The sequence below is a fragment of the Lynx canadensis genome, chromosome X (assembly GCF_007474595.2).
Source record: "Lynx canadensis isolate LIC74 chromosome X, mLynCan4.pri.v2, whole genome shotgun sequence".
NCBI classification, from domain to species: Eukaryota; Metazoa; Chordata; class Mammalia; order Carnivora; family Felidae; genus Lynx; species Lynx canadensis.
The window spans coordinates 116733560-116742306 of record NC_044321.2 but is presented as its reverse complement, the minus strand read 5'-3'; the positions used below and the strand labels follow the sequence as shown (position 1 = coordinate 116742306).

Sequence of the window (8747 nt, the reverse complement as noted above, 5' to 3'; positions counted from 1 at the left end):
GCCTCCCAATCCTACGCCGGGCCTGCTAACTCTCTTTTGGCATTCAGTACTCTTTCACCTCCCTGCTCTGTATCTTGCCCTCTGTCGCAGAAGATGCAAACTCGGGACTCCCTTGCTGGACTGAGGTCCATAGGGTCTTAGATTCCATGCTAAGACCCACTGGCATGAGGTTTCAGAGGCAAATGAGAATCACAAATACATTTGCTTCTTCTTGTGTAAATGGCAAGCAGATTCTTGGATCCCCAAATGCATGCTTTTCGCTGCACTTCTGCATCCCTCAGCCACTTAATCTGCTTGGAGGCTGAAAAGGATCTGTGAGGTTGGCAGTGAACTTGCTACAGATCCCTGACCCTGGGCGGCAGCGTCTCTGGAAGCTTCTGCTTGACGTGCATCTTCTTTACTCCTTCCAGTGCTTTGTTATTTGCTTGCTTGCTTGCTGATGCTTTACCACATCTATTGAGCTATGATGGATATGATTAACCCTCTTCTTTGTCCCCAGCCCCAGGCAGCTAATGATCCGCTTTATGTCATTATAGATTAGTTTACATTTTTAAGTTTTGCATAAATGGAACCTTTACAGTATGTACTCTTTTTTTTTTGTCTGGCTTCTTTTACTCATCATAATGTTTTCTGAGATTCATCAATGTTGCTGCAGGCATCAGGTTTCATTACTTTGTCTTACTGAATAGCATTTGATTATATGGCTGTACCTTGTTCACCCACACACCCATTGATGGACACTTGCACTTGCTTTGTTTCCCATTTGGGTTATTACAAATAACCAAAGCTACTATGAACGTTCCTGCAAAGCTTTGTATAGACATATTTTCGTTGTCCTTGAATAAAGAATTAAAGAATGCAATGACTGGCTCTTTTCTGTGGCACCTCAAAGGCAGTAGGCTGCCTCAGGATGAAGTTGAACATCTCTTTCCCAGCTATCGGCTGCCAGAAACTCATTGAAGTGGACAATGAACACAACTTCATACCGTTTTTGAGAAGCATATGGCCACAGAAGTTGCTGTTGATGTTCTGGGTGAAGAGTGGAAGAGTTATGTGGCCTGAATTCGTGGTGGCAATGACAAACAAGGCTTCCCGTGAAACAGAGTGTCTTGACCCATGGCCGTGTCCACATGCTTCCGAGTAAGGGGCATTCCTGCCCTAGGCCAAGGAGGACTGGAGAAAGAAAGTGCAAATCTGTTTGGGGTTGCACTGTGGATGCCAATCTCAGTGTTGTCAACTTGGTCATTGTGAAAACAATGGGGAGAAGGATATTCCTGGACGCACCAATGCCCCCGTGCCTCATCGCCTGGGGCCCAAAAAGCCTAGCAGAATGTGCACACCTTTCAATCTCTGTAAAGAAGATGATGTCCACCAGTATGTTGTGAGAAAGCCCCTAAGCAAAGGGAAGAAACCTAGAACCAAAGTGCCCAAGATTCGGCGTCTTGTTACTCCACATATCCTCCAACACAAACTTTCACGTGTCATTCTGAAGAAACGGCGTACTAAGAAAAATAGGGAGAGGCTGCAGAATGTGCTAGACTTTTGGCTAAGAGAATGAAGGAGGCCAAAGAAGAATGCCAGGAATAAGTTCCCAAGAGACGGACGCTGTCCTCTCTGAGAACTTCTACCTCTACGTTTGAGTTGAGTCAAAAATGAGATTTTCTAAGAGTAACAAATAAATAAGATCAAACATGTTTAAAAAAGAGTGCAATGGCTAGACCATAAGGACCAAAAGTTGTTCAACTTTGGAAGAAATTTCCAGTTGCTCTGCCTCTTCACCAACCCTTGTAATTGTCGTTTTAATTGTATCCATTCTAATAGGAGAGGAGTAGGATGATCCACATCTCCGTCAAGACCTAAAACTGGGGCACGTGGGTGACTCAGTAGGTTGAGTGTCCAGCTCTTGATTTTGGCTCAGGTCATGATCTCACAGTCTTGGGATTGAGCCCTATTCAGGTTTGTGCTGGGTATGGAGCCTGCTTAGGACTCTCCCTCTCCCACTGCCCCTCCCCTGCTCATGCCATCTCTCTCTCTCTCTCTCTCCCTCCCTCTCTCTCTCTCTCTCTCTCAAGACAAAAAAAGACTTAAAAATGGCCACATTCGCCTGGGGAGATTTTAGGTAAGATATACAAAATGGTAGGTAACGGTGAAGGGTGAGAGAGAACAGAATGAATCATGGAATGGGGTGGCCATGGGGAAGGACTTGGAGAAAATACCCTCTCTTTGCCCTGTGAGCCTCCAGAATTGAATGTGGAGTTATGAGGAAAGTTATCAGGTCAGTGTGAGAATGCTCTTTCAAGACTTAAAGAAAGCCCCTTTTGTCCAACCAGAGAACCTTAGCTTCCCCAGAATCACCCCCACAGGGGTGTGAAGAGTGGTACTTTGTGATTTCAAAGCCATATCATGGCCTCCCCAGCATCCACCACTCTATGTTGATGTCCAAAGTGGTTCCCTGTGATGCCTGAGGCCCCCAAGCCACCATTGGCTTGGGTAGTGCTTAGCTGATCAATCAAACTGAAGAATGTGGCTCTTTGTTGTCCTGGGGAGGGTAAACATAGGGAGGTCAGAGGCTCTGAGTTAGGCCAGTTCTTGGTTTCTTCATGGCTAAGGCAACCAGGAAACCTTAGAATCCTAGAATAATTATAGTACAGTAAACTCCAAAGACCAAAGGGAGGAAGACGAGAAAGACCCTCTATCAACCGAGGTCCAAAGATGATATCAAGGTGACATGACTTGAAGCAAGCTCTTCTTCTTCCCCTATTGACTTTGTCTCCCAAATCCTTTACCCTCTCCTTGCCTGGCACAAGACCCCTGATCGGTCCACATCCTTCTTCATGATGTCCCGCCTCCCAGGTAGTCCTATCCTCTTTCTCCAAAGTAGTGCCCTGGGCTGACTCTCTTGCCCTTCCAGGCAAGATCAAAAGGCCCTTTCAAGGGAACCTGAGAAAAGCAATCTCAAACATCTACCACTCATTCAAAAAAGCTTAAAAGAGCATAAAGCCAACAATATTCATCTGTTACCATAGGATGGATAGAAATGGCATCAAAGTAAGAGAAGGGATCAAAATAAGAGATAAGACCAAAGGTCCCAGAACAAGAGACCCCGGAGAAGCCCACCACTTCACATAACTTGCGCGACCAGTAGCTGAATAAAAAAGGCCAAGACCTTAGAAACATCTGTTGAGTCTCCAGAGGCCTGGTTTCTGGGAAATGGCCAACCACACAGAGTCTGAGTCTTCTACGAGCAGGGTAAACTGATGGCTATGATTAAAATAAAAATCAAGTTGTGAAAAGATGGTATTTTGTGTGTCTCTGTGAATTCTCCGTGTGAGAAGGGAGGGATGTGGGGTCCCTGGATAGTGGGGGACCAGACCGTCAGGTCCACAGTTGGCCAGACATTAGGGATAAGGACCAGGTTAGAACTGAGCACTGAAGATAAAGACCCCTGCTTAACCCTTTATCTCCGGGACAAGGAATAAAAGGATGTGAGGTTACTACATTTGTTTGGGGGTGAGGAGCAACATTAGGGTCTAGATTACCACAACCCAGATGGGAGGAGGGTTTGACATGAGGAAGGTGACTGTGACTATGATACTTTCCCCCCAAAAGGCAAAGCAATCACTTCCTGGCCACCTACCGTATCATGGGGCTCTCTGCACCCCACCACCGTACGCTGTAAGCTAAAGGTGCTCAGAAGTCACAAAATGCTCACCTTACAGAAAGCCACTGTCGGCGCCCCCAAGGACTGAAATAATGGTTGGAGGGAACCTAATCCAATACTGATTAGGTTCCTTCCTTGCTAAGAAACTGGGGATGGGGTGGTGGGAGAATTCCACTCCCAGGACAGGTGATAAGGAAGATCTTTGCAGAGTTTCAATACAACTGTAAAACCAAGTAAAGGCTGGTCTTCTAACTATCCCCACACCCCGGGCATTTCTAAATAACTACAGTGACGAAACACTCTTCCTCAATAAAGTCAAATTGTATTCTTTTAATTGAAATTCAAGTTAGGTAACATACAGTGTACTCTTGGCTTCTGGAGTAGAACCCAGTGATTCATCACTTACATACGACACCCAGTGCCCATCCCCACAAGCGCCCTCCTTAATGCCCATCACCCATTTAGCCCATCCCCCCACCCGCCTCCCCTCCAGCGACCCTCAGTTTGTCCTCTGTATGTAAGAGTCTCTCATGGTTTGCCTCCCTCTTAGTTTTTATCTTTTTTTTCCTTCCCTTCCCCTATGTGCATCTGTTGTGTTTCTCAAATTCCACACGTGAGTGAAGTCATGTGATATTTGTCTTTCTCTGACTGACTGATTTCACTTAGCACAATACCCTCTAGTTCCATCCTCATTTTTGCAAGAGGTACGATTTCATTCTTTTCCATCACCAACTAGTATTCCATATACCACATTTTCTTTATCCATTCATCAGTCGATGGGCATTTGGGCTCTTTCCATAATCTGGCTATTGTCGATAGTGCTTCAAATCAGTATTTTTGTATCCTTTGGATAAAATTCTAAACATTGTTGTGATTTAGGTTTTAAAAGTATAGGTTTATTCTACAACTAAACAAAAACTAAGCTGAATTCAAAGATGGCCAAAGGATTTTTTTTTTATATATTTCCCCAAAGAAGATGTACAAACAGCCAATAGGTACATGAAAAGATGCTCAATGTCATTAGTCGTCAGAGAAACACGCAAGTCCAAATCGTGAGGTACCACTCCACACACACCAGACTGGCTAGTGTGAAAAACTGAAGAAGAACTGCTGATGGGAAGGAAAATGGTGCGGTCGCTGTGGAAAACAGCTTGGTGGTTCCTCAAAAAAGTAAGCATAGAATGACCATATGGCCCAGCAACTCCTAATTATATACTCAAAAAAATTATATGCTCAAATACTTGCACACCAGCATTCACAGCAACAACATTCACGATAGCTAAAAGGTGAAAACAACATAGGGCCCGTCAACGGGTGAACGGCTAAACGAAACATGGCACATACGTGCAATGGCAGAGTATTCGGCCGGAGAAGGAAGGAAATTTTGACACCTGCTACAGCATGGACAAACCTGGAAAACGTCATGCCACGTGAAATCAGCCAGGCACAAAATGTCAAAAATTGTATGATTCCCCTTATATGAGGCACCTAGACCAGGCAAATTCATAAATACAGACGGTAGAATAGAAATTACCCAGGGCTTGGGGAGGGAGGAATGGGGAGTTACTGCCTGATGTGTACAGAGTTTCTGTTTGGAATGATGAAAAAGTTCTGGAAATGGATAATGGCAATAAGTGCGGTGTGAATGAAAATGGTTGGGGGGGGGGAATTTTACTTTATTTTTACCACAGTAAAAATGCAAAAAAAAAGTTTATGTAATATTCCAAACAGCTCATTTTTAGTACTTATCCTTTAAAAAAATCATTGTCTTCTGCAACGGACTTAATTTGGAAAAGGCCCTGTTACACTGCTGGCCTAATGGTTTGGAATTGTTTGGGATGACTTCCAAAACACTTCCAGTCTACAATCCCGCAGGTCATATATGTGATACACACATCCCACATTTAAACAGGAGAGTCCAGGGGCGCCTGGGTGGCTCAGTCGGTGAAGCGTCCGACTTCGGCTCAGGTCATGATCTCGCGGTCCGTGAGTTCGAGCCCCGCGTCAGGCTCTGGGCTGACGGCTCGGGGCCTGGAGCCTGCTTCGGCTTCTGGGTCTCCCCCACGTGCACTCTATCTCTCTCTCTCTCAAAAATCAATAAATATTATTATAAATAAATAAACAAACAAACAGGAAATTCTTAAATACACAATGCTATGACAAAGATTTTAAAGGTAAAGACACACGGGGTTGGCTTGTTTCGTGAGCGCCTAGGAAACACTTCAATATTTTCGGGTGTCGCTTTTAAGCTTTGTCCGATGGGACCAGAGTAATATTCGGTCTAGGGTAGTTTTCCCCAACCCCGGCTGCAAACCCCCCTGCGTGCACTACCTCGTGTTATCACAGAACACCGTGTACGCTATTCTCAGCCCTGTTGGAGCCCTGAGCATTGTTCCCCCGAAACCCCTGGGGTCGTTCCTTCCTCGCCTAGGGTAGTTCTTTCACCCACATTTGCTCACGAGGGCCAAGGAGTGGTCTGCCGAGGACTGCAGGGGGGCAGCTGTAGATCCCTGGCCTTCTCTCATTCTGTCTCTCTCCTTCTCCCCTTCTCTACCCGCCTCAACTCCTTCCCCTCTTGGTGCTCTGCCCCCTGAACTCCAGCCGCCCTGATCAGCCTGGACTCCCAGCTCTGCCTCTTCGCCTCGGGGGAGCCACCGGGGTCTTCCCGGGTTTCCTGTTCCGGCACCGCGACCCGGAAAGTCAATCCAGGTGGTAAGTGGGGTCCTCCTGGGGCACACCTTGTTTTTATCCCGTCTCACGGACATCGCTGGCCTTCGTTAGCCAACGGCCAATGGCCTGCACACCGATACTCGATATACTTCGTCTGTTTTGGTTTTCGTTTTAGTTGTTCCCCATAGGAGGGTAAATGAAGTTCTTGTTACTAAGTGGCAGTCTTATCCCTCGCAACGGCTTGGAGAAGAACTAATTTACTGCAATAAATGCCTTCCTGTCTGAAAAACTTAGAATGGTTCCTGTTTGGCTAATGGGATACTGACTACAGTTGTGCCTAGAGTTTGAAGTAAATGATGGAGCAACACAAGCGGAAGCTAACATTTATTCAGTACTTACTGTCTACTGGGCAAATTGAAATTGCTCAGTGGACATTAGCTGCCTCTGAAGGTTACCCATTTCATTTAATATTTTAGTACATGCCTGTGTAATTAAATTGCATTTATTCGTAACTATCACGTATTAGTATATAAGGAGGGGATGTAAGGAGTAGTGGTGCTGGCAGTAAACCAGGATTTATTTTTCAATGTTTATTTTTGAGAGAGACAGAGCACGAGCTCAGGAGGGGCGGAGAGAGAGGGAGACAGAGGATCCGACGCAGGGTCTGCACTGACAGCACAGAGCCCTACGCGGGGCTCAGACTCACGAACCGTGAGATGGTGACCTGAGCCAAAGTCGGACGCTTAACCTACGGAGCCACCCAGGTGCCCCTAAATGCTAGCAAATTTAAACAATCGACCTTGGACATTCGGTGGCTAAATAATTATATATTATCTCAGTGACTAGTTACACAGAGTCCTTACGGCGCTTTGCTTGCCTTATATTTCTAACACTTTTTAAAAGTGGGGTACTCCAGGACTGCAGAATCTGATCATAAAAGTGGAATTTCATTTTTAACCATGAATATAAATTACAAACATAATGAGATTTTTGTAGAATATTTTGAAAATGCAGAAGCTTCAAGACAAATTAAAATGACCAATAATCCTGCTGCCTGTCGATAAGAATTCTCACGGTCGGGGAACCTGGATGGCTCAGTAGGATAAGCATCTGACTCTTGATTTTGGCTCGGGTCACGATCTCGTAGTTCATGAGTTCGAGCCCCGCATCTTGCTCTGTGCTGACAGTGCAGAACCTGCTTGGGATTCCCTCTCTCTCTCTCTCTGTCTCTCCCCTGCTTCCTCTCTCTCTCTCTCTCTCTCTCTCAAAAACCAATAAATAAACTTGAAAAATTATCATGGTCGGCTTTATATTTAACTAGTATTTATCGAAATACAACTTTGAATGTTCATCTAAATGTGTGTATATGTGTGCATACTTAAGTTTCTCGTAAAATGACGTTGATATGGTATTTGTTATGTGCTTTTATGAACCGTAAGATCTTATATTTTATGCTTCTTGTGCCATTTTATAAAGATTGTTCTTGAGAAAATATAGACTTGTTATTCATGTACTTGCTTCCATTTTCAAAGAGAAATCCTTTTACTGTTCCACACCATAATAATTTTGGTCTATCCTAAGAGAATCTGTCTCTTTTGTTTAGAAGTTGCTTACGAAAACATCCCTTTTAAAAAGATGATAGTACAGCCAGTGGTGTGCCGGAGGGTTATCATACCACTTTGGAAGAGCTGATAATAAGCGTTTCTTCCTAATACTGCATTCAGTGATGTTGCGGTGGTTGCCTGAATTCAACCGTGGGGGTATTTGCAACACAGAAAAGGGGAAATGGTACAGATGAGGGCCTTTTTATTCTAGGGAACCAGTTATTAGATATCGACTGGCCTAACCTCCGGGTATAACCATGGCACAGAAGGCAAGGCTTTTAAATGAAGATGTAAATAGTTAGACAAGGAAAAAGTCAAATTGTAGAAAACATGTGTAAAATGTTCCCATTTTTGTTAACAGTAAATCTAAATGTGTATGCAAAGAAAAAGGTCTTTAAGAACTAGGGTTACCTCTGAGAAGTGTGACTGGGAACTAATTTGATTTTTCTTAAAAAATTGTACACGCTTGTGTTCATTTAGACTTTTATAATAAATATGCTTTACATATATTAAAATTAATGCCTATTTATTTCAGGAAAATAAGCTTGTGCTGATCCCGTGTTGAAGGTATTAAGATAATAACAAACATATCATAAACCACTTATTTACTGTTTGTGATATATCAGATGTGATTTGTGCTAGGGAATTTTTTATACATGACTACGCATCTAATCTCCCCCAATTCTGCATGACTTGGATTTGATTGTCCTCATTTGGCAGAAGGATCAGTTGAGATGCACAGAAGTTATGTTATTTGCCCATAATCAAACAGCCAGTTTTTCCCCCCTCTGCCAAATGGAGAGCTCCACCTG

The 8747-nt window shown here is 44.1% G+C and overlaps 1 pseudogene; it reads left to right on the top strand.

Moving 5' to 3' along the window:
- The first annotated feature begins 910 nt into the window (after window positions 1-910).
- On the top strand, window positions 911-1656 carry LOC115507550 (annotated as a pseudogene).
- The last annotated feature ends 7091 nt before the right edge of the window (window positions 1657-8747 follow it).